Here is a 27,026-nt window from a genome sequence, read left to right as displayed (position 1 = left end):
AAGATTCATGCAACCTCTCGCCTGGAGAGTAATGACAGGGCTGCCATTGTCCTGGGAGCCAGTAAAGGGATCAAGTAGAGGGGTCTCAGCATTCTTCATGATGAAATTTGCTAGATTCCCCTGCTTGCAGTGAGGTGCCGCACTTTCTCCTGTGTGCGTGTCCCCTTCAGTCCAGGGACCCTGTGCTTTACTCTCCAGCCTTCTGCTGTCCTGGGGGAGGGGCAGCACCCAGCAGCATGAAGTGAGAATGAGATAATAGGAAATCTAATGTTTTTCATATTTAAACCCGTCTTCCTGAGCGCACCATCCCCCTGCAGCTTCACCCCAGGAAGCTTTTTGAGTACTACCTTGTAAATCAGATGGCTTCTCAGCGTTCCCCGTCGCCACTTTGGGGTTTGGCTCCTTCAGTTCTACCAAGCGAGTTGCCACTTGTCCATTTGCTTTTGAGTTTCCAAAATTCTGTTGTTATTATTGCCTTTCTTTTTCTCTTTGTCCTGTGAGTTTATGCTTGTCAAAAAAAAAAAAAAGTCCATTGTATATAGCTCTTCTGGGGTTTGCTAATCTATAGTAAAATTGGTTGGTTGTATTCAATGTGCCATTTTTATACAAAACGAGGCCCAATTTCTATATGGGCCCAGGCACATGTCCAGTGCTTATTTTTACGAATGTTCCGTTCTGAAGATTCAGTAATTATGTAATTATGTTAAGTTCCCTTGCCAAAGTTATCTTTTAACACTGCTTAGTTTATTTTTAGCAAAGGACAGATACATTAAGTCTAATATTAAAAATCCTCCCCAAGTTTTTTTTTTCTTTTAGTATCAAGGCTGTACATGGATATATTTGATTTCAAAGAAGTTGGTTTTAATTTCAGAAAGAAGTTGCTATTTTTTTTATAGCAGTCCCACATCAATAAATGTTTTATCTCTTCAGATGTTACTGTCAGGCCAGTGTTGGCTGTGTCGTTTTCCACAGAAGATGAAATCCTCCTGTAGAAAATGATATAAAAAGCAGATAAGCTGAATATCCTATAGGAATATTTTTGATATTAACATTAAAATGCATTAATATTTATTGAACTCTAATTTTTGGGCTCTGTGTCATACCCTAGTAGTATTTAAGGAGGCTCTGTCACTATTTTAGGTTCCTTGGAAACCATTTAAGGCACAGTAAGTGCTGGAATCATTTTTAGAAAAAAATGACTAACCGAAATCACCACTAATAAAAAAAAATTGGCACTATTACCAGCTTGGTGAGAAGTCTTTCAAAAGATCTCTGCATTCCCCACTTATTTAAGTGGCTCAAGAAATGAGATTCTCTTCACTTCAAGTGCTTGTAGTCAGAACGGTCTGCTCTAGAGATGCGTTGCCTGAGCTGTGGGTCATCCCCGCCCCAGGTTAGGGACCGTCCCTCCTAGGAGGAGCTAACTTCTCTTACGCACTCAGGGCAACAGAGTTTCCATACATGCCTGAGGCAATTTAAGCTGGAAGCAAGAAGGAAAAAAATAAAAGTGGATGGTACTTTAGCCTTGGGGATGCTGGGAAGGATTTCATTTTGACAATTCGTCTTGTCATTTTTCTGTTGGCATTTATTGTGGGTAAAATTGAAATGAACATTTCTATCTTGATTTTGGTCCGTAGTCTGAACACTATAGTAATAATGTGGAAACTTGACTGCTTAGAGGCAACAGAAGGATCCAAATGTCAACATACCTGACAAGAAACAGGTTGCAGGTCACAAGTCAGAGATGAGGGTGACTAAATAGGAAGGAAGAGTCAAGAATAGGACCTGGAAATTTGTGGTTAAAATCAGCAGTGCTGAAATGTTATTAGGGCTGAGGTGGGGCCCCAAACACTGCATTTATTATATATCCCCTAGATGATTCTGATGGAGGTTGTAGTTTATATCTTTCATATGCCACGTTATAATTTTAATAGCCATTTTTAAGACCTTTAGAGGCTCTTTTGCTTCTGTTGAAGCCCCTGACTTTCAGTTCAAATGCAAATATCATTAATATTATAACTATATATGTATATTATATTGCTTATATTTTGTAAAGATTTTTGTGGTTTTGCTTTTGAAGTGATCTAGCTGCAATAACTCATTTAATTTATGATTAGCTCTCATTCCTCTGCAATCACTGTGCATTGTTGGAAACAGAGACATTAAAGCTAACCTACAGATTGTTTTTATATATATAATGATTTTTTAATGAATATTAAATTTAATAGTTAATGAATCTGACATAATGGGATATTTCACAGATATCTGATGAAACTTTTTTTAATTTCAGTGTTAAAAGTTTTGTTTAATACTTTGGAGCCAGTAACTCACTTTTATATGTGTTCAGCTCTGAAAAGCTTGCAGGTCCAGGGCAGTGCATCTGTAACGTCTAAAAGATAAAACAGCTCAATGCTGATGGAGAGTTTCATCTCGAGGTAGGTGCTAAGGCACAGCTAGATGAGTCCAAGGTCTAGAAACTTTGATCAAAAGAGCATGAAGGATCACCCATTTGGATGTTAGAACCAACAACGATCTGAAAAAGATTAATACAGGCTTGGCAATGATCTTCATTTCTTGGAAGAACTATTGATTGCAAAAAAGACTTAATTGTTATGACCCTTAGGCCAGACTTAGGGTCAATGACTGTAATTTATGGGGAGGTGAATTTTGGTTCAATGTAAAGAAGGATTTTCTAGCACTTAGAGAGTCCCAGTGACAGAACCCTTTTACTTGTTCAGGCTGCATGTCCATCTTCAAGAGTGTTGTAAATTTTTGACTGATGGCTGGGTTAGATGACCCAAGATCCTCTCAAACTCAAATTCTATGAGAGAAGCTTTAGAAGCACATGTAACACAGTCCATAAGTGGAGAATGGATTGCATTTGAATATAATCCCTGAGGGGTTCACCTTGATGCACGTCCACAATCAATAAGTCTGCCGGCAAATGTAAGGATATGCTTTGTGAGTAAATTCATTTCAAGCAGCTCTTTAATATCATTTAAATTTTTTAATTAGGGGTTTGCTAAAGGGGCTGAGAAGCTGCTAAAGCACAGCAGTCGATCACATTTGTCATGAGATCTGAAAAAGCAGAAAAGTTGCACCATGGGTTATAAGTGCAGTAAAAGCACTACCTTGTGAAAAGATTTATCTTTGGAGACAAGGCATCTTGTTTTTGTTATTTTAAAATCATAATAGCTGTTTATAGTATTCCTATCGAATTAAAAAGAAAAGCTTCACAAGATAAATCTTTTCCGAGCATATTGACAGGACTGTGTCTGTCTTCTGATTAGCGCAGGGTAGGGGATGTATCTTTGCAGCTTTAGAGTGTTCTGCACCAGTTTAACGATGACAGGACAGGTTTCAGGTGGCATGTTGATATCAAGTCCCACAATCAAGCATCGGCCCTAACATAGTGCTACCATCACATCAGCAACAAAAAAGAATGATCTTAATGTTAAACTTTCTTCTGCTTATTGTAAAAGGTAAGCTGAAAATTTGGACCAATGAAAAGCTCACCAAGATTTTTAGAAACTAAAGATTGAAAAAGAAGCCACTTGCAACGGATAGAGTTGTCTGTCTGGAAAGGGGACAATAGCTAAGGCTCTGGTACTTCATTGCTTACTATTAAAGGCACCTTGTTATAAGTATTTTAACCCACTTTTCTTTAGATCTTGGCCTTCAGAAGTTTTCGGATCTTAACTCCAGAGATTGTAGCCTCTGTTAGATTTTTAAAAATCTCTCTGTATTTATTTTATTCTGACAGGAGGTACGAGATTTCTGGATCAGAGAACAGACCAATTACTTACTCACAGGACATCTGTGACTGTTCCCCAGGCCCAGGTCCCTCTTGGGGCAACATGGTGAGGGCAGATGTCACCTGCACACACAGTGGGCTCATGCCGCAGGAAAGGAGTACTAAAAATTAGAATTTTGGAGCTTATATGGAACATACCTGCCCCTCCTCTCCTCAAGAGAGAGAGAGAGACAAACACTTTTGAGCTTTTATTTGAACCCTCTCTAGAGAGAGAAACCCAAGTCCCTAGATCTTTTACTCTTTGGAATGTAACATATGGCTCCTGGGGAAATAAGCCAGTAGATCTCTCCAGATATTTCTGTCTTTAACGTCTAAGACTTGTTTGCCATTCAGCCCCTTCTGACCTAGGCTGCTAGCACTCTGCTCAGAGAGCCGTGACCATGCGGAAACATGAAAACAATAGTTGCTACCTGACACTAACAAACTCATAGCTAAGCTTACGTCACGTGTGGTTCAAGATGGAGACCTCAGGCATCATTTCTCATATTGTTTATTCTGGGATTTCTTTCTTGCTCATGGAAGGTTAAGAGCAGCATTGGATATTTGTATAATTATTCAGAGTTCCTAAGATCATTAACATTTAGCTGTTGCAATGGGCTGTGTCCCTCTCAGAATTCATTTGTTGAAATTCCAACTCCCTCTACTTCAGAGTGTAATTGTATTTGGAGATCGAGCCCTTAAAGAGGTAAAATTAGGTCATATAGGTGAGCCGTAATCAATGTGACCATATTTGGAGATAGGGCCTTTGAGGAAGTGATTAAGTTTAACTGAGGTCATTAGAGTGAAGCCCTAATCCCATAGGACTGGTGTCTCTGTAAAAAGAGGGAGAGACACCGGGGTTACGTGTGCACAGAGCAAAGGTGATGTGAGGACACAGCAGGAAGGTGGCCATCTGCAAGCCAAGGACAGAGGCCTGCAGAGAAACCGAGTCCCCTTGCACCTTGATCTTGGACTTGCAGGCTCCAGTGCTGCCAGAAAATTAATTTCTGGCATTTCGGCTATGCGCCTGTGGTATTTTATTATGGCAGCCCTAGCAAACAAATACAGATTTCATTCATTTATAGATTTGGTACCTAAGTATTTTACTGAGCGCTTGTGCTTGAGGATAATCTATTAGGGCAGATAGGACAAAAGTGATGACAGAAAAAAGTGAGGCCAGAAAATCTTGTTTATAGAATTAAGTACTATAGGAAGAACTTTAAATTCCAGCTTCTCTAACTCATAATCCACGACGCCTGCCTCTGTCTCTGGAGCAGAGTGGCTATTTTGAGCGTTTTCTTAGGTAATTAGAAGTGTTTCGATTATCCATGGTTATTTAACAAACCACCTGCAAGACTCAATGGCTTAAAAACAATAGCACGTTATTGTTTCTTATGATTTTGTGAGTCAACTGGTTCAGCCAGATAGTTCCTCAGCCCCATGTGGTGTGGCTGGGGTCACTCATGCAGCAGATTCAGCTGGGACTCAGCTGTTGTTGGGACATTCAAGATGGCCGCTCATCCTTTGGAGCTTCTCTCCGCATGGCCTATCAGCATTCAGCAGTCTAGTTTGAGCTTCATTACAGCATGGCACCTGGCTTCTGAGGGAGAGTTTCGAAAGGACAAGTTTCAGTGTGCAAATATTTATCAAGCTTCAGATTGCATCACACCTGCTAATGAGCCATGGCCCACTAGATGAGCTCAGAGTCGATGAAGGAGGAGATGACACAAAGTCATGCATCCCCGGAGGCGGGGGTACCGGGGACCCCTTCATAACAGACTTTTTAACAATCTACCGCAAGAAGAAAGCTGAAGGTTGCCCTTAATTAGATGTTTGTGCTATGAATGAGGGAGACTCCCAGGCTGATGGCAAGAAGGACACACATATAACTGGGTTATCACATTGCACCAGGAACTTGTAGATCTCTAAGCTAATGCTCCAGCATTACTGTTCCTCCTCCAGTCATTTGGACATCATTTGGCTTTTGTCCTCTCTGCTAGTAGCTCAGTGCTCTCTCTCTCTCTCTTTTTCTTTCATTATTTTGAATTTAAAATATCAAAACAAGAGTATACAATTGTTCCAACTAGTAACCTTCTTACATCCCTGTTATGCAGGGCTTCATGTCCAGTCCCATTGCAGGCCACCGAGTCATAGGCCTATGCTGGTTGAGTTGAGTGTCACCAGAGGAGAGGGTCACATGGTGAGAACATGTTGACTTTTGCCGTAGGAAAGGGGGCTCGATAAAAGAAGCCCTTAAGGGGAGCTGTAGTGGATATTCTGAGTCTTGGCCTGTCTGTTTTTTGGCTAATCATTGCGTTGTTCCATGTATGTCCTGTAATGACACGGCAGCCGTAAAATATTGTCCCCTTTGAGTTGTCCAAGAAAGCTGATCTCAGTGATCACCAAATTATTACTTTCCCAACTTCCTTACAAATCTCTGTGCAAGGACTCACTACACGGCCTTGGCTCAGTGATATTTTACCTAGTTTTGTGGATAGTGAGACCCAAACCAAGATGATTTAAAGAAGTTGTCTCTTTGACACCAGATTTCCAGGGAATCTTGACCCTACATTGACTATTATTCCTAAATCTCTGATGGCTTGTAGGTTGAAAATAACCCACAACCCAGAATAGCAATGAATCCTTGATGTCCACAAAGGGAAAATGAAACAATTGAGAGCTGCCAAAATTACAAATAACATTATAATGTATCATTACCATAAGAAAAAGCAATATATTTAAATGAGCCTTTTGTTTCATTAAGATGAGTTACCAAGTGTATGAAGGTAAAGAGTATACCATAAAGCCACGTTTAGTTGAGCAATCCTGTTATTACAGATCTATTATGTTTCTCCAAGAACTTCACCCTCTCACCCCCTGCAGTGACAATTTCATACTTTTGCTCTCTCCTCAAACTTTCCATCTAGCCCCACTCACCATCTAATGACCTCGTCTTACATGTCACTGAAGAAAATACAAATCATGACTAGGTTATGTCTGCATCTTGCCATCTCCAAATCTACCTATGTGACTGCACCTTCACTCACCTCTCCTTTCCTCCTGCATCCACACTCACCACAGGTGCTCCAGACCCCTTCCGTTTTCATCATCCTAAAGACTTTTCTTACTTCAGGAATGTATTCTCTTTTCTGTGTATTCAATGTCTTTCTCTCATATCATTTCAGTCACACAAGCCCCTTCTTTGACACTCTAATCCCCCTTCAGTTACCATCCATTATTCTCTACTGCTTAAATTCTCAAAAATGTTGTCTACGCATTCTCTCTCCTCATCCACTTCTTTTTTCAATCCTTCAACTCATTTCATTCTTGGTTCTTTCCATATATAGAAACTCTTTTTTCAAGATTATTGGATACTTCTACATTTCAAAATCCTTCAAGTTCTTATTCTGCATGATCTGTCAGTAACTCTCATTGAAGCTGGTTTCTCCATCTTTGAGACCATCTCTTTGGTTTCTACTTACCACGCTGCATATCCCTTCTGTCTCCTTTCCTTATCTCCTCCCACCAGTATTGGAGTTTTATACAACTCAGTACAGAAACCCCTTCTCTCTCTCATTCTCTCCCTAGATTATTTCATTATCAGGGCTTTAGATACCATCTGTATTTTGATGGATATCAAATTATCTTCATTGAAGGCATCTCTTTGATGCTGGCCATCTTCACATAGATAGTTCATATTCTCTTTAATTTCATATGTCATCTTTGCTTGTATATTTCATAGATACCTTCCCTTTCCTCCTGTTCTCCCTCTAATCTTCCCTAATCTAGTAAATAATCCACCAAGTTGATCAAGCTAGAATCCTGAGAATACCTCAAACCATGATTTTTTAATTTGAGTTTCTTCTAAGGATTTTTTTACATGCTTTAAATCAAATATCAGTTAAAATTATGTAGAGAACAATTTCCAAGCATTGAAACATAACTGCATATTAAATACAGAATAAAAGGACAAAATCGTACTTTTTAATAACCTTTGCCATTGATACCTTCTCTGTTTTTCTTTTCTTTTTAATTTTTTTTTGTCCAGATCTGCATCCACTAAAATAAATTAGCATTGCATCTTTACAGATGCTTTTGGTAGAAGCAGTAGGTTCATAAACCTATTCATGGGCTTGTTACATACAACTGCTTTACTGAAAAAAAGTCACTAATTAAAGGTATACTCTGTTAGGGCTGAGAGTCGAAAGATTTCCCTTTTCCTTTTCTTATGTTTTTCAGCAACATTTTTATATCTATATAAGGCATTGTAGGAAGTGAACACATGTCAAATAAGTACTCTGGTAGACAAGTCCAAAGTCAAGCCATTTTCTTTTTAATTTTATTTCCACAAAATCTATTCATTACCCCCTTGGGAAGGGTCACACCTTATTCACTGTGGGTAATGAAAATCATCTCAAGGATTTATCTGCATTGTTGGAACACCTGTCCCTGGTTTGACTCTAGATGATATGTTGCCTCTGAATCATTTTGAAGACCTTGGCTGTTTATTTACACCAAGGAAACTGGGACTTTTCAGCTGTGTGAGAACTTGGCAAGTGTTTTGACATAATGCATGAGGCTTCAATTTTGGTATGGTATGATTTTTTTTGTTATTTGGAACTCAAAATAATAAGTGTAACTTGGTGATAATAATTTTGGTTTTTAAATTCCCTTTCAATATAGTAAGGAAGAAAATATGTGAACTCTTCTCTAATGGTTTACATTAAAAAATTTTAAAGTTTCAATGCATATATCTTGCATACAAAGTATAAGATGCCTTCCCTTTTCTACTTAAATTTTGAAGAGCTTTTGATTAGAAAAAGAATTAGAAAATCAAAATTATTGTCGTAAGCAATGTGTGACCCTTCAGTATTCAATCCACTAAAATCTAGAATCAGAGTCTAGAATTTTAACAAGCATTTCAGTTTAGTCATCATTTATTGAGCACTTCCTGTTTAGCTGGCACTGAAACAAGTAATTTCACAAGGTCATCATTAATGGTGTGAAAGATGCAGCCTACCTGCTGGCTTGCTTGGCAGGCATTGCTAATTTTTAACTACAGTCTTTCAAAATGAATTCAGCTGAAGGCTTCTTTGCAGTCAGTCTCAATATAGGTCACTTTCATGTTAGGCACATTGTATTTACAATTCCAATTTTAGAGGTTCAAGATTTGTGAAAGTCTGAGATTTTAGCCTACTTGCAAGCCAGTAGATTATCCTGTCACCTTTTCGTGGATTCTAGGAAAAGACATGAAATTCCTGCATCAGAGACAAAGGACTTTATTATTCCAGGCACAGCAAGAAGCATGAACATCAGTATATTTTATGATGATTCCCTGAGACCCAGTCCTCACAAAGAGAAAGGACAGCTGATACCTGCACATGTAGCTGTGTTAGAACCCTAAGCCTCGGGAACACAAAACTTTTATAATGAGAAGTAAGCCTGCTTGCCCTTTGTTCCAGAGGGAGAAATTATTTCTATTTTTCTAGGCTGTTCCCATACAAAGATCTTTGAAAAGATAGTCTTTGACAAAGGGTAGTCTGTGCCTTTGCTTGCAAGACATATAGAAATAGAGAAGGTCCAAGGAGAGTTGTCTCCAAACAGAATGTTTTGTCTCTCAAAGTGCAAAGGATAAGCTCAGGATTTAATCCTCTTCAAGCTATTCTATGTCACACATTCTTCTCCATAAAACAGGAAGATAATTGAAATTGTTGGTACTTTGATGAATCAAGGCAGTCTGTATACAACTAGGAACCAATCTAAGCAACCAATTGAAGGTGAAGTGATCAAAATTAATCATCTTTAGTTTTCAGTTGGCACACAGGTGCTGTATCTGGATTGGGGCCAGGTACATTTTTAGCATTAAGAAAATTAATCAGCATAAAGACCATTTGAATAGTTGTGATTCTTCTTCTTTTTGACCAGTCCTGCTGTTAAATGTAGATCTCAGTCTTGCTGTATTTAAAAATTTATCCAATTAGTATCTTTTTTGTTTGTTTTTTATAGACATTTCTCAATATCCACAAAAGTAGAAAAAACAGCATAATGAACCGTCACCCAGTTTAATCAGTTGTCAACTCATGGCCAATCTTGTTTTCTCTTTCTCTCTCCCTACTTCCCTTGGATTATTTTAAAGAAATCTCATCATATCATTTTATTTGGCTTATGTCTTAAGGTATTTTTGCTGTTTTCCCTTTTTTGCCCATTACATTCCAGTTGTGTCTGGGCCTATTTGGAAACCTGCCTGCACAAGTATGTTTTTGAATCTTGTTTGGGGACTTGATGTATAGGTATGCTGTACTGCATTTTTGGTTTGTTTTTATTCTTTAACTGTAATCTCTTTATTTTTACTCATGAAGATAGAAGTCCCAATATAATCAAATTTAGGCACTGAAGGAAGAGGATCTGAAGCTAAAATTTTTCCTTTTGACAAGGACAAATCCTAGTTTGGAATAATTTCTCTATAACTCAACAAAGATGTTAGTATGATTTTCTCTCATTTATACTCACGAGACATGTGGCCATGAAGTTTCTTTAACTCTGCAAGGACGACTTGTACCTCTGAAAATTCCTGTAACCTTCCTTCAATAATCATTTCATCCAAGCCATGAATTAGTCTTCTTGTTTTCTTCTGAGCCTTTCCCAGTTTATCTACAGCTTTAGAAACTGAATTGCCAGGAGATGAAAGCAGAGCTTGGGCTTCAAAATAGAGCTGGCCCCATATTCTATAGAGGCCTTGATCTGTCTGTTGAGACAAAAGGAGAGGCTGGTAGAGCTTCTGATCTTGTAGAACTCTTTAAGTTAATCTCTCAGAAGTACAAAATAAGGTTTCCTTTCATCTTTAGAGCATTCTCCTGGGTGACGATGACTTGTCTATTACAGTTTAGGTGCTAATTCTTAACATACATAGATTACCTTAAATTCATGATTCAAATACTCCTGTCCTATAGCCCCATCATGGATAAGCTGACTTTACTGTAAAGGTGGGAGCAGGAGGTGTGATGCAAAAAGGAAGCAGTCTTCCTTTAAGGATGATGTTGTTGATTTTATCAATCACCATAAACTAAATAAATCCACTGTGCAGAATAAATTTCTCACAGATCAGAATTGCTAAATAAGATGAGAGAACCTACGAAGCTTGAAAGGTGAAAAATGAGTGTTTGGCAATTAGTACATATATGTAAACTAAAAAAAAAATGTGCAGTATACTGTATATATGTATTTACACGGAATATAATGTGTATGTGCAGTTGAACTGTAACAGTTCTACCTAACAAAACTGAAAAAGGAGAAAACAAGAAAAAAATGAGTGTTTGGCAGAGGGCTGGAGGTTCAGAATTCAAGTCTGGAGTAGTGTCAGTTTAGTGGCACCTGCCTTAGGGAATCTGGGAAATCCCTACATTTTAAGGAAGGAAGGAAATCACTGCCACTGCAATCTTGCACAAAGGCACTGGCATGGAGCCATCAGAGGGTCAAAAATAAAGTGAAAGAACTTTGGGGAACTTGCTTTGTTTAGTGTTTTTCATCCCTGTTTTTTCGGTTGGGTTTTCAAGCAGCTCCTTTAGGGTACAGCAATTTTTTCTTGCGAAGCGTACCGGCAAGTTTTATGGTGCTCTCTGGACTCTGATGAAATTTTTTTTCTTTGGTTTTCAATATTTTTTCACATGTTCTACTGTAGGATTTTTAGGAAGAAAATCCAAGATTATTTCACGTGTACAATATAGTGGCACTTGTGAATACAACTTAATTTCCTCTTTTCATATTCTTTTAGGTAAGAATTTTAAGAAAATGACTGTACTTGTCCATGCTGGTATCTTTGGTAATATGTTATCTGTGGCATATCTATTATGTATGCATCATGTGTAAATTATATTTAATTTTTTCCCTTAACTCTCCACCATGCAAAACGTTCTGGAGACAAACATTTTTCATAAAACCCAATGATTACCATTTTACAATCTCACACATTACCATTTTATCTTTTATTCCTTTTCACAGGAAAACACAACAAGATCTTTAAATAGAATATTAAAAGATTCCTTTTTGGAGAGCACCAGCCGTGTTTCTCCAATAGCTTTTAATAATACTAAGTAGGGAAGAACAGTGCACTGAATCACAGTCTTGCAGTGTTACACAATTGCTTAAGGTCAGTTACATAAGGAAATAGACAAGGCAAAAGCAAACTTCTGTGTTTGTGAAAAAAACCCAAGGTACATAGAACGAAATGACAATCAGTTAAGAGCTGGCTGCATCCCGGGTATCACTCATCACTCATTAGCTTTTCAGGTTGCTTATTGCAGTAGGCTTTTTAAGGTTATTTAGACCTTAGGATTGCAAGGGGAATGTGAGGAAAAATTAATTTCCAGTAATTAAACAGAATCTTATTAATCTCATAAGGCTTTTACTAGGTCTCAAGATCTTGAAATAACCGACTTTTGAGGACTGGGAGTGGAAAGCCTGGATGTGAAAGGATCAGCTTTTTCTTTTTTTAAATTGAAGTATAGTCAGTTTGCAATGTAGTGTCAATTTCTGGTATAAGCTTTGATAGATAGTCCTATCTCTCCCAACGTTGCATAAGGAGGGAGCTGGTGGGGCAGAATAGAGACATCACTGAACTTGGAGTTAGAAAGTGTGAGCTTGGGTCCTAGTCTGCCCTTACTAATCTTGTGATTTTGGATAGATCACTTATCTCCTCTCAGCCTCAGTTTCTCTCTTTCATAAAATGTGGGCTCTATCACATGTCCACATCAAAGGGGTGTTAAGAAGATAAAATGAGATAGTACATGTGAAAGTGCTTTATAAACTCAAGAGTGATACAGATACAAGATGCTACAATTCTTAATTTTGTTCTAATGAGGCACACAAAAGCATCCCTGGAGAGAGGCAGTTGGGATAGGCATGGATTTTGACATAATCTTCTGAATCCTGCCCTTGAACATGACCTTCTCAGTTGCTAAAGGGATTAAGGGATACACTTGTAGGGGTGTATTTTTTTTTCAACAACTTGTATGCAATTTTCAGAAGATGATAGCAATTTACTTACTGTTCTAGCCCTTCAACAACCTGAAAGAAAAAGCTATGACCCTTTGTCCTCTAAGCCAAATATAGGCTATGTCACAAATACAGTTGGTCCTCCATAGCTATGGATTCAGCATCTGTGGATTCAACTCACTGTGGGTCAGAATACTAATACTAATCTCGTCTACAAAAACTCATGTACAAAACAGAAACAGACTCACAGACACAGTAAACAGTTTTATGGTTACCAGGGGAAAGGAGGTGGGAAGGGATAAATTTGAGAGTTTGAGTTTGGCAAAGTTTAACCACTATATATAAAAATAGATAAAAAACAAATTTCTTCTGTGTAGCACAGGGAACTATATTCACTATCTTGTAATAACCTTTAATGAAAAATAATATGAAAATGAATATATACATATATATGCATGACTAGGACATTATTCTGTACATCAGAAATTGACACATTATAATTGACCATACTTCAATAAAAAATTTTTAAAAAATAAAAGTTCCAGAAAGTTCCAAAAAACAAAACTTGAATTTGCCACACTCTAGCAACCATTTGCATAGCATATGCATTGTATTTCCAACTATTTACATAGTATTTACATTATATTAGGTATTACCAGTAATTGAGAGATGATTTCAAATAAACAGGAAAATGTATGTAGGTTATATGCAAATGCTCTGCCTTTTTATATGAGACACTTAAGCATCCCTGGATGTCAGTATCTGCAGGGGGTCCTGGAACCAGTCCCCTGTGGAATGACTGTCCTCAGGTTTCATCAAATTATCAATACTCAGTTGTACACACTGTCCAGTAGCATGTGGGCGAGGCACGCAATGGACTATTTGGGGTGGTATTTAACCTTATGCCGGTTGTATTAAAGTGGCTCATTTTGATTTGGAATTCAAGAGAGTATTGGAAGGGGTGGAGAGATCAAGAAGTTCATAGATTCCTGCAATTCTCTATTAATCGCTCTCTTATCCAGAGATGTGTGGATCCAGCATAGGGACTGGAAAACAAGTCCATTCCGTCAGGCATCTTGGTCTGCTTCCATCTTCAGAGGGGCAAGAAGGAAGCTTTAAGAGGCTGGATGACATATTAATTTCTTGGACTGATGAGTGAGAGCTTGGCCTCTTATCTAAAGCTGCATCTGGCAAATCTAAAATGAAGAGTTGAGACAATTCGAGGCATGCTACAAACAAGATTGCCTACTTAGTAATGAGCAGCTAAGTACTTGTGTAGGAAACATTTGGCCTGAATTATACTAATAATCACGACAGTCCTCTATTTGACTTTGCACGTATGAAACAAGCACTACTTAAGTCTAATCTAGACATCAGAACCGTGTTTCCCAAGCATGCAACTATTTATGCTCTTTAAGGCCCTGGACTAACAGTCCATTCAGTCTTTGAGGGTTCACAGGATGGAACCACTTGATTTGATTTACTTTCATCCTTAACTTTCTGTGGAAAACAATACTAGAAAGAGCAAACGGAAGACTGACTTTTGATCTCAGTCTTTATTCTAATTCTAGTTGCGAATTTGCATCATCAGTTTCACATGACTGAGTTAAGTCGTTTTCACCTTCTGCCAAGTCCAAATATTAATATTGGCACTTCCTGGAGTGGGGCATAAGTAATTTAATGGACACAAATTAATACAGGCACAGAGAGATTACCACCATGTCTCTGCTTCCATCAAAAGCTGAATTTTGCAATAAAGAACTCATGATTAGACTATAATTAAATGAATGTGCTCCATCAAAGAGTATAGGCCTCAACAAATGTGCTCTGTTATTTACTATACATGATATAGCTCCACTGGGCCTCATTTTACTCTATAAAATGGAAACATGATACTTCCGTGAAACAAACATGAGTGAACACAGGTAAAGTGCCTAGAACCACGTCTGACCCAGAAGTGGCAGTTACTACATTTAGCTTTTCTTCTCTTTGAACAGAGCACTGGAGAAAGAGGAATGAGGGTATTTGATGAGGTGGCTGAGGGTTAGTCCATCCACTTGGGGCTCAGAGGGTCAGTCCTCTCTACGTCACAGGAGAATGGACTCTGGGTTTCTCTGGGATCTGGGTTTGTGCCTTGCCTCTGGGTCCACTCCAGCCCTCTGCATCCACTGCCCGTTCCAGTTTGCAACTAGGTATTAGATGGTATCTGCACATCCCACAGCTAAACCACATGTGCTTTGCAGAGTTGCTTTTGTTGCTGTCTTCATTTCCTCCCCTCCCATCCACTCCTCTGCCCACTGTAGCCTCGATTTTGCCTTCATCACCACACTTCACTTTTCTTAACAAGGTGGCCAGTGAGCAGTCACACTGTTCGTATCTTCAGAGGGGGTGCCTGAATCCTTAATTGATTACGTCCAGAATTAAACATTCCCTCCTGAATAGACAGATGTACTTCTCTGCTTTTTCTTCTATCTCTTTAGTGCCTCTTCTCTTTCTTAAGATCCATTTCCTTCACTTCTTCCTGAGTTCCTCTTTGGGATCTCTTCCCTTCTCGATCTACAAACTAGAATCGGAAGACAATTTTCTTCCATTTCCAAGACCACTGTCAACTGTCACCCATCTGCCCAAGCCTCTTCCTTGAGTTTTAGACCTAAATATCCCTGCACATCTTATTCAGGAACCCCACTCCACTGTCAGATCACATAATCTGAAGGGAATTATATTTTCAAAAAAATGTTACAATAAATCAGTATCAACCAACTTAAAATAACCAGAATATATATTTCTAGGCATTGTTTATATTTCTGGCTGTTAAAAAAAATCTTACAGTTATGATCTTAGAATCTTAAAACTACAAAAATTATTGAACCATTTATGAAAGTAATATTAGCCAGTGCTTATTAAGCACATACTAGTGCCAGGAACTATTTTAAGTCCTCTAGATGTATCCAGTCATTGCCTCCTTAAAACTACTCTATAAGGTAGTACTATGATTAGTTGCATTTTCCTGATAAGGATTCTGAAGTACAGAGAATCACAGCATTTTCCAAGTCATACAAAAAGAAAATAGAACAGGACTTGAATCCATGCCCTGATGGCAGTGCCCGCATTCTTGGTCAACTGGTTATAATTCCTTTCAAGAAAAACTTTGAGTAACTGCAGGAAATTATTAAAGAAACATCAGAAGGTGTTAGAAAAGAGACCAAATAAATAATTAGAAAAAAAGTGACTCTCTTTGAAGATGAAGATAGAAAAGAACTCTGAAACCAGACTGAAAATATAAGGAAAATCTAATACAAAGTAGAAAACATCAAGGCTGTGAGCCACTTGAAAGATGCTACCATAGAAATTTGGGTCACAAGTAAATCACTACCATCAATATGTTGCTTTCTCAGGAGACTTCTAATTGTGTTTATAATGGAATTTATAAAATATATACAAGACTAAAAGGCATTAATAAAAATTATTAGTCAATAAAGTCTTCTGGAATGGTATACAGTATGTTGTGTACAGCTAGATTTTTTTTCTTTAGTTATTGGAGAATGTTATTTCTTTTATTATGAATTCTCCCCCCTTTACCAAAATAAATGGTAAATTATAAAAAGAAGAAACTTTATAAGTACTGGTGGACTGGGGAAAATTTTGACATGGATGGATTGAGACCTGGGATATGATAAGGTGAACAGTCCTCTGGTCTGCGCATGGCTGGAATTCCATGTCCTGGGAAACACTTTAGTCCCAGGCTCACCGGGATGGTGGTCACAGCTAGATCCAGTTTCATGAATTACAAAACTCACAACTTCAGGCAATTTCCAATTTCAATTGAACTTGGAGCCTTTCCAGTCTCATTCTGCTCATCTGTGATGTGAGTCATCCCACCACCCGGTGGGGCTGCGTGGGCAGAGGAGCTGCTGAGTCAAAGCAGGGTGTGCTGTTGAGGCTCGGGGACTGTGAAGGGACTCTGGATGTGGTTCTCCTGCTGTGTCTCCGCACTTCTCCAGAACACGCATCTCAGTAACACTTAAAATCTGTGTGTAGTGCCTGCGTTTCTCATTGTTTTACTCTCCTCGGTAGCCGCTGTTGGAGTCTGACATACAGTTGGAGATCAATCCGGCCATGCTGGATGAACAATGGGTCAGGGACAAGAGGCCTCAGAGTAGAGAAGTGGTCGTGGTGTGTGTGTCCCTCTATTCCACCTCCGCCATCCCCACCCCTTTGTCTCATCCTTCCATACCCTCTCCCCTGGCTAAACGTCCTTAGTTTACCATAGCCAGGCCAGATGGGAGGCAGGCAGAGGGCTCTTTGGAGAATAGGATGGTGTCACAAGTCATGGGTCTGTGGGCAGGAGGTGGCGGTGGGGACAAGGCCTGATAACCTTAGTGTGGGGTCTACTTATACTAGTTCTGCTGTACTGTCACCTTTGAGGTTGACATATGATAAAACCATTTTTTTAGAGACTTTGAAAACTGTTGGATGATTTTACTTGGTTAAGATGAGGGTGTCAATGTAAATATTTACCTTCTCCCTCCCTCTCTTTCTTTATTTTGTGAAATTGTCAGGACATTCCAAGTCAATAAGAAATAGGTGGCGGGAGAGGCTGACTGACTGATTTCAGAAAGAAAGAAATGGCTTGTTTTGAGTGAATGTTAAAGGCAGGATTTGAACAATGCATTTTAAAATTAAGGGTCAAAGCTACACACTAACACATAAAAAGACAACAGAGTCATTTCACAGATGTGTGAATAAACTGAAGAAACCAGTGGAGCGCAAACACTCAGTGACCTGAATGTATTGCTTGAATTCATATTTGAAACCCTGGGTATAATGTAAATGTCTCCACTGAAGCAGTGTGACTAAACGTTTACTTATCCTAATGGGAGAATACTCGTGTTTACGTTCGTAAAGGCCTATATTAATATGTGAGAATTTTGATCAAAGAAACGGTGCTTATACGCCATGAATCTGAGCCTACTTCCTAGCGTAACCCTCTTTTCCTTTGGCAGTAGAAGTTTCACTTATGGAAATACCGCTATTTCAGTTTGTAAATATCCCCTGTCAATAAGAATAGTTTAAAAAGGACTTAACTCTTACTGCGGGAAAGAGAGTTTATATCACGTGCTGAAGAATTACATCAAGGAAAGACAGGCCATACAGTATTGACTGTGGAAAACAGAAATCAGACACACATATTGGTTGGAAGGAGCAGAGTTAACTTCAGCAAAAGAACGCATTCATTGGAAAGCTCCCAAGTCTCTCTTGGAACCCAGGGACCGAAAAGCAGCCAGATTTCAGAAAATTCTACCTCTGAAATCTGCTCAATCATCTTAGAAAAGGGTGCTGCTGGTCACAGGAGAGCAGGGGAGTGTGTGGGTGATTTAGTTTGGAGCCACCAAAGTTACTAGGAAAACATTAACTCTGACGGACCAATAAGCCGCAAACGCAGGACTCCTGGGTTTGAGTCCATTGTGAGTCTTCCTACAGGAAGACCATTTAAAAAGAAAAGAATAAGAAGAGTTAAAAAAAGAAATAAATAAAAGAAAATCACTTACTTTTTTGTTTCCCCAGATTGATTGATTGATTGATTGATCTGTCCATCCTCTGAAGGACATTTTGCTTAAAATAAAATTTTATTATCTACACGTAGCTTCCTACAGCAAGGGCTATCCGCTCATGAAGTGCAATGATTATTTTTAGCATTGTGGCCTATTGTAGTAGGAGTGTGTTCACACTTTTTAATGAAACCAACTCACCCTCAGGATTTCTCATATCTACATGGCCTCTAATAAAATGAGGATTTGTAGTTAAGTGGGGGTTTCTGATCGTCTGTAGAGGCAAAATGGTTAACTCTAAATTCTAAACAGGAACAATAAAGTGAACTTTTAAGCTAAATTATTTGATTATTTTACCTTGTCTGTATTGATCTGGTTCGTTTCTTGCAGGCACAGCCTCCACTGTCTGCCAAAAGGGCTGCTTCCCTGGTTCTACAAGGCTTAAACCTTCAGATTGAAAATTTCAAGCCTCCCTAGGGATTCCTTTTCAAAGTGTTCTATTCTTAAAACTGTTTCTTCAGAGTTTCTTTAAACAAAAGAGCTCTGATCAGCTTGTGACTTTCCTTACGAATCTGAAGCATTTGTGAATTTATGCTTCATTTGTCCATTCAGCAAATGTTTTTTGACAGCTTGCTAGGTTCCAGGCATAGTTCTAGGTACTTGGAATGTATCAGTGATAAAATGGAGAAAAACACTCCCTCTCAAGGAGCTTGCATGCTAGTGGGGGAAGACAAACCAGTAATAAACATAATAAATAGTAAATCACATGTTATACGAGATGGTGGTAAGTGCTATGAAAAGAAAAATGGAGCAAAGTAAAGAGGTTTGGGAGGTTTTGGGGTGGGGAGCAGGTTTCAATAGGGTGGTTTGTGTAGAACTCATTGAGCAAGTGACTTTTGGAGCAAAGACTGGAAGATGCTGACAAAGTTAGACCTCCTGAGGGAAGAGGGTTTGCAGGCACAGAGGACAGGCTGTGCAGAGGCCCCAGAGCGGGCAACCTGGCACGTGAATGGGTTGAGGTCAGTGTGGCTGGAGGTGAGTGAATCAGAGGGAGAGTGAGGGTCAGAGAAAGGAGGGGATCTGAGATTAGATCCTGTGGGCCATGCAGAGTTTCGTGAGTTGAACCATGTCCCCCAAATTCATATATTGAAGTCCTAACCCCAGTACCTGGGAGTGTGGCCTTACTTGGAAATAGGGCCATTGCAAGTACAGTAACTGAAGATGAGGTCATACTGGCGTTAGAGTGGACCCCTAATCCAATATGACTGGTGTCCTAAAGAGAGGGCGTTTGGAGACAGACACCCCCAGGGAGCACACTGTGTGAAGAAGGTGAAGACTAGGGGGACGTTTCTACAAGCCACGGAGTGTCAAAGAAGGCCAGCAACCACCAGAAGCTGGAGGAGAGGCACAGAGAAGATTCTCCCTCACAGCCTCCGAGGGAACCATCCCTGCCCCTGCCAACACCTTGATCTTGGACTTCTCGCCTCCAGAACTCAGAGACAGTGAATTTCTATGTTTAAGCCACCCAGTACATGTGGTACTTTGTCACTACAGCCATAGCAAACTCATCCATAAGGCATTGGAAAGACTTCAGCTTTTACTCTGAGTAAGAAGAGAGCGACTGAAGAGTTTTGAGCAAAGGTGGGGCTTGGTCTGACTTATTCTGGATGCCCTGCTGGAGAAGAGACTGCCGAGGAACCAAAGTGGGATACTGAAGTCATATATGTATGCCAGAGATGATGGTGGCTTAGACCGTGGTGGTGTCTGTCCACGGGTGGTGAGAAGTGGTTGGATTCTGGATATATTCTGGAGGTCGAGTTAATAGATTAGATGTGCGGTATGAGAGAAAGAGAAGAGTCAAGAATGACTGCAAGGTTTTGGACTTAGTTTGAGTTCCCATTCACTGAGAAGAGATAGGCTGTGGTTGGGGTAGGTGTTTGTGTGTTTGGGTGGGAGAAGGTCAGAGTTGTCATTCTGGACATGTGAGGTATGAGATTTTTAATACACAGCCAAGTGAAAGTGTTAGCGACTGATAGCACCAAATGACTCATAACCCTTTAATGCTCCTGAAAAATGCTAATGGAGATAAAATCCGTTAAAATGTAGGAAAGTCAGACATGGAGACCTAATGCTGACTAATTTCACAACAGCCATTTAGGGGATTAAATGGACACCATCACAGTAAGGAATTAGATATGCATGAAGATGATGCTGCAACACTGCAAGAGAGGCTTTAGTTAGAAATTTTACAGAAACACTTCTGTTCCCAATGCCTGTCTGCTGCTTTACGTAACGTACATTATTTATGCTGTATGTGTATTGAAATGGGGTGAAGGAGTCCAGGGGGAGGAGTTAGTCTTGAGAAGAATGTCTGCAGTGTTCTCTCTTTACTGTGAGAGAGAATTTTTCCTAGTGTGGCAACTTTTTAGCTTTCTATGTATTTTGTAGTATAGACTGGCTTGCATCTCTGTTCAGCTACAGTTAATTATGCTGGATAGTTTTATTTAATGCTCCCCCTCTCCTGGAAATGCAATATCCATGACCATTAGTCTCCAAGTTATTTTCGCGAGACGTTTGGAGTCCATTAGCATGCAAATGAAGAGGAGGGATCCCAAGCCTGGTATTTTCAGAATTAAAGGGCTTTAAAATTTGTTTACTTTGATTTTGTTAGAAACAGTAACAGTCAAGACAAATTCCACGTGTCAGCAGCACTTTTCCTGGGTATTTTGAGAGCTGTTGCCTTGTGGGGGATGGCAGGAAAGGCGGCATTTGGGAGGTGGTTGGAGAGCTGGGGCTCCTAGGAGCCTTTGTAGGGGCAGCAGGCAGCTGAGGGGAAGCTGTGAGGAGGAGGAAGCGTGAGGAGCAAGTAGAGATGGTAGAAAATGTTCTAGAAGGCGGAGAGGCAAGCAAGAAAGTGGGAAACAGAGACTGAAGGAAAGCTTTCGCATACATGGGCCATACACCTTAGTACCATTGAGATCCAGTTTGGTTCATTGGCTCACAAATGATATGAGGAAGATTATTTCATGATTAAGATGAACGTTGTTTAAGCATCACTTGGGTGCTAGGCAGGGTCCTGGGGATTCGGAGCTGATATTGATTGAGCCCACTATGCAGGTTTGTAAATTTGATTCTCGGAGGTGGATGTATTTGCAGTGGGCTGGCAAATCAGGCCTCTGAGCTGGAGAGAAACAGTGGGGGTTTCCCTTGGGACCAAAGACCTTCTTGCTGGGCGGTGTGGATGAGAGCTTCATGGCCCTTCTTCCTCCTGAGCTCACACACCTCTCTGCTTCTGTGCATGTCAGCAAATCTCCTCCTTTTCGAATTTCTATAGGAAACATCTTCCTTGGAAAACAAGCCGTGGGTAAGAGTCTAACAGGCAATTGAATGGAAGCAAGAAATAGTCAAGGACAGGCCACAGAGGCAGCTGAGGCCTCATTACGGAAGACAGGCGAGCTTAGATCAAATACATTTTAGAACCAAAAATAAAAATATGAGTCAGACCTTACTGAAGACTGTGTTGGTTGCTACTTGTCAGGTATTGTCCTAAGCATTTAAAAGCATTAATTCACCTGATCCTTACAAAAAATCCTATAAATGGGATAATATTATTTTTATTTCATGTGTGGGGAAACTGAGGCACAGTGGAGTGAGTTAATTAACTGACCCAAGACCACTCAGCCGGTAAGTAGGGCTTGTGAGATGAACAGAGGGAAACTGGTCTCAGAACCGATGCCCTTGACTTCAGTGCTGTCACATATCATCTAGTTTTTGTTCCCATGTGCTTTTATTTGCTTTTTTTCATTCCTGCTAGGTTACAGCTCTCTAAGGTCAGGAGTGATGTGGGCCAGGTGGCAGCAGCCAGAGCAGCGCTCATATGCAGTGATGTGCATTTTGTGCCGTCTGCATGGCTGATTGATGATCTTTCCGTTTTATTTGTCACAAGGCTACAGTGAGGAAGCAACCTGAGTATCACTAAAGAGAAATCTGGGGCTAATAAGGGAAAGCTTTGCAAACAACAGCATCAACTATCCTGCAGCACACAACAGCCTTTGCAGCATATATGGTGTGTTTAGTCAGATTTGGTAACCAGCTTCAGGACTGATCACAGAGGTCCTGGGATGGAAGACGTGGCTTCACATACGGGTCACGTTTCACATCTGACTTTCAGAACATGAATGACTGTTGACACTCACAGCTGGAAATGAATAATATTGACACTTTCATCTAAATTTCATCTCCACTTAAATATTTTCTTGAATAAACTTTTCAAAAACACTTAAATGTATAGAAGCAAAATTCTTCTAAGGTGCATCTGGGTAGAGGGATTTAGAAGATGCCAGCACGAAAGAGAGAGATGCTAAAAGTCAGTGAGTAAGCAGTTTGGGCAAAGAGTTATATTTTATTTCCCTGAAAGGGCCAGTTGAGCACAAGCTCAATGAAATGATCCATGAGGATGTGCAAATAATTAAATGAGCATCAACAAGCGTGTCGCCCAGATGGTCATTGTTCCACAGTTGAAGTTGTAGTAAAATGTGAGAAAAATTTTGCTGATTTCTGTCTTTTAAGAACCCAAGACATTCTGACCATGAAAACCTTATTCATCTCGATACCTACAGGGGCTGTATTCTCACTGCAATATCAAACATAATTTTGAATCCACGGGAGGAATGACAGCACCGTTTTAACCAAAGGGAAAATAGGGTCTCAATGTGGATAAGTGCCGTGTTCGTCCCCCCTGGTCTATCAAGGACAGCGACAGGACTAGGCAGATAGGCTCCTGCCAGCCCCCCAGGTTCTCTGTACAGATGGTGGCTGTACATATCAGAAGGATTCCTTGCCTCCTCCTCCCTCAAGGTGGCTTCTGGGACACATCCAAAGGGGCCCTGGTTCTTGAACAGAGATTGAAAGGCACCAACCAGCCCCCAGGCTAATTCTAAACGCCTTCCCCAGCGTCAAGCACACGGTGATCTGTGTGTCCTTTCTCGAGCTCCTTCTCCTCTACTTCTCTACTTGAAAGTTGCTCTACCTTTTTTTTTTTTTTTGCCCTTTAAACTATATTCAGGAATCATTTGCCCTTTTTTCATCACTTTCTCCTTTTATGAGAATGTAGTTTGAAGCAAGGCTTTACACAGGCAGCTTTCAAACCAACAGTCTCTCTAAACACGATCAAGGAATTGACTTTAAAGTTTATGGAGAAGTTTTGGACTTGATTCCTACTTAAGACTTGCAGCTTTACCAAACTTTTCTACCATTAATCCCCAAGACTTCTGAGATTGGTTTTAGACTTGGTAACTACGTTGTCTACGTCTAACATTGCTTTAAACTATATTCCCACATGAGGAGAAAGTCACGAAAAAAAAGGTGAGAGATGCCTGAACATACTTTAATCAGGGAAAAATAATGGAACACATTTTGGGTTGTGAAAAGTGCAGAGAATGACTGGGTGGTGGGGAATACAGCTGGTGGTGATGCTTGAATGGTGTATTATCACGTTTACAAAACAGGCTTACTAACTACTCTGCAGGCCCAGCGTTTTTCTGATACTTGTTTCCTGTTCATTGTTAATAGTATTAATTGAATATTTGACTAACGCTTGGTATTTTACTCTTTGAAACTAGGACATACAAGATTAGTCGAACATATGTTTAAAAATACATTACATTCAGCAATGAATAAATCAGCCTGTGGATATTTGCTAATTTAGATGAACATTGAAAGCAAGTCCCCAGTAGCAGTACAAACAACATGTCAGATTTGGTTCAGCTGGCCTAAAGGTACGCTGGTGATTGCATCCTATTTGTACACTGAGTATGCACCTCCCTGCATGGCTCCTGTCCTTCTGGCCAACTTCATGTCTTTCTAGCTCCAGCCTCTGACTAGCTCCTAATTCTGATGGCTCATTGGTTACTCCTGCCTCCATCATCTCGGCTTCTGGACAACAGGATTGCCACATGCGCCCGTGGATGGGCCACTGCTGTTGACCCTTTCACTTGGCAAGCCTGGACCTCTGCTCCTGCCCAACGGCTGTCTCAGACAGCTGCTGCTGGATTCAACTTAGATCCAGTGTTCCAATAAAACTTACATTTAGCCAAAGATCACCAAACACTGGAGTATGAGAGGACAGCAGGAGTAGTGTGTAGGTGGCCAAAACCAACTTTTAGGACTTCAAAATAAGACCATAATAACCACTCCAAGTCAAGTGTGTGTGTGTGTGTGTGTGTGTGTGTGTGTTTGTGTGTGTGTATGGATGTGGATGTTTCCATAAAATATCAAAAATCAGGTCAATGGTAAAATATTAGGAGCTTCATAAAACACACAGAGCTTGAATTCCTGACTCACTTGCCATCTTAAGAGTATTCAGCCCTTGAAGGTCTTCCTTACCCGCATATATGCTGAATGCTGCCTTTCCTTCCTCTGCACTCTTTCCCCAGCTGACACTGCACAGCTGCATTTTTCCCCAGTAATGAATTCCACTCACCCAGCTTCCCAGTAGGACAGAGAAATAACCACAATCTTTATACTGGCCCATGGGAAGCAGCTGGGGAAGTTCTGCGGCCATTTAACAGATGGCTGGAGCCAACTTTGAGTTTAAATTCCAATAAGGGCATCCGGCATCAGCTCCTGGGGAAGCGCTAAAACTAACTTCTAGTATTTTATGTTTTCAGGTTGGCATCCATCAAAGCTTTATGATGTGCCCCACGGGGGTTGATAAGAGCTGGCCTGTGCTGTGTGTGCTATGGATGACCTCCCCTTCCTGCAGTCATCACTGCCACACAAGCAATTACCAGAAATTAAAATGAGTGACATTGTTTCTCGAGGTAAGAGAAATGTTGGCCTTGTGTGTGTGTGTGTGTGTGTGTGTGTGTATGCACTGATAACAGAGGCACAAGGAAAAAGGAAAACCATCATCCAGAAATACCCAGCCCAGCATCCTGAAAACACTTAGAATTGCTTTCTTTTGCATTAGGCATATTTCTCCATTAAAACACAAATGACCTTGAAATACAATACAGTCAGTATAAAATTATTCATTAGATCCTTTTCTCAGGTACAAAGGATGGAGAGAAGCACCCTTAATTTGTAGGCTGAATTCTATGAATGGATTACATTTTTAGCACACCTTACCAATTATAAAACTTTTTACATAGATTACCTTCTTTGCTTCTCAGGACAATTGTTTATGACAACTAGGGCAGGATTTATTACTTCTGTTTTATAGGTGATTTACCCCTGTGTTAGGAAAACTCAGTTCAGTCTACCTGCTGCATAGAGAAAAATCCAGTGCTTCCCTACTGTGTCTTTCCTGTGTCTCCCCTTTACCGTCACAGAAAACAACTTGACTCTGACTCCTCTGGTTACCAAATGTGTGTGAATTTTTCTCACACCAAGCATTTCTCTGCAATACCAGCTGGGGGTCCTACAATTTAATTCGATTTTCACACTGTCTACCTGGAGATGGTGTCAGGTCTCCACAAGACTGCTCCCATCCTACTCCAGATGCCAGCTGCAAGTAGCAGTAGGTCTCCAGGCTACTGAGAACTCCTGTCCAGTTTGGCTACACATCGGAGGTTCCCATGACCCCCTCCTCGGGTTTGATTGATTTGTTAGAATGACTCACAGAACTCGGGGAAACACCTTTACCAGTTTATTAAAGGATACTATAGGGATACAGATGAAGAGATGCAAATGGCGAGGTCTGGGAGGGTCCGGATCACAGGAGTTTCCGTCCCTGTGGAGTTGAGGGGGGTGCCTTGCTCTCCTGGTCTGAATGTATTCACCAGTCTGGAATTTCCCTGAACCCCGTGCTGTCAGGATATTATGGAGACTTCTTCACATAAGCATGATCAATTATTAATTCCACTTCCAGTCTCCCCTCCCCTCTCCAGAGGATGGCGTTTGGGGCTGAAAATTCCAATCATGGCTTGGTGGTCCTTCTGATGACCAGCCCCCAATCCATCCAGGAGCCCCTCATGGTCACCTCAGTAGAACAAAAGATGCTCCTAGGCTCTCATCACCTAGGAAATTACAAGGCTTTCAGGAGCTCTGGGCCAGGAACTGGGGGCAGAGACCAATCTATTTTCTATCATCTCACAATCCTAAATCACACAGTGAGGAAAGACAGAGAGAAGACTCAAATCTGGGTCTTCAGACCACAGAGATTTTTTCCCTCTTTAGCTCAGTTGGAAATGTGTGTTGGGGTAAGAAAGAAGTAGAGGTCCAGAGCAAAGGAAAGTATGAGAGGAGTTCAGGGAGGCAAGGGTAGGGCAATGGGAAAGAGGTCTGCAGGTCCCTGGGCGCTGATTTGAGGGCAATGCGCCCAAGTGGGAAGGGAGACCACGAGGGTAGAGAGCATGGAAATCACTCATGTGTCCAGCGGTGGGGAACCAAATGTCCAGAGATGTCCCTTCTTGTGTATAACACCTAGAGATTCTTGATAAGATATTTTTAAAAACATTCCTTTAAGTGCATGAAAGTACTGTACCTGGGAGGAGGGGCTGGTTGGGGAGTGGAATGAGTAGGAAGGATTAATCCAGAGAAGCAGGAAGTACTGTCACCAGAGTATTTCCTGGGTGAAATTGCCAATCCCTAATAGCTGAGAGTCTGAGTTTAAAATGGTGAGTGCCCTGAAGATAGGTGGTCATGTCTGGGATCTGAACAGATACAAAGTTAGAGACCTGCATACCAGGCAG

At 40.4% G+C, this 27,026-nt stretch overlaps 1 long non-coding RNA gene across 2 annotated transcripts in view; it reads left to right on the top strand.

Annotated features, from left to right (window-relative positions):
* Positions 1 to 25,147, top strand: part of LOC140701123 (uncharacterized) — a 221,333-nt gene extending 196,186 nt beyond the window's left edge. For both annotated transcript variants that reach the window (XR_012079996.1, XR_012079995.1), the window contains one exon: positions 25,002 to 25,147. This is a non-coding gene — a long non-coding RNA (uncharacterized lncRNA). The remainder of the gene's footprint in view (positions 1 to 25,001) is intronic.
* The last annotated feature ends 1,879 nt before the right edge of the window (positions 25,148 to 27,026 follow it).

This window comes from Vicugna pacos, chromosome 14, assembly GCF_048564905.1.
Source record: "Vicugna pacos chromosome 14, VicPac4, whole genome shotgun sequence".
NCBI classification, from domain to species: Eukaryota; Metazoa; Chordata; class Mammalia; order Artiodactyla; family Camelidae; genus Vicugna; species Vicugna pacos.
This window is presented reverse-complemented; position numbering and strand designations above follow the sequence as displayed.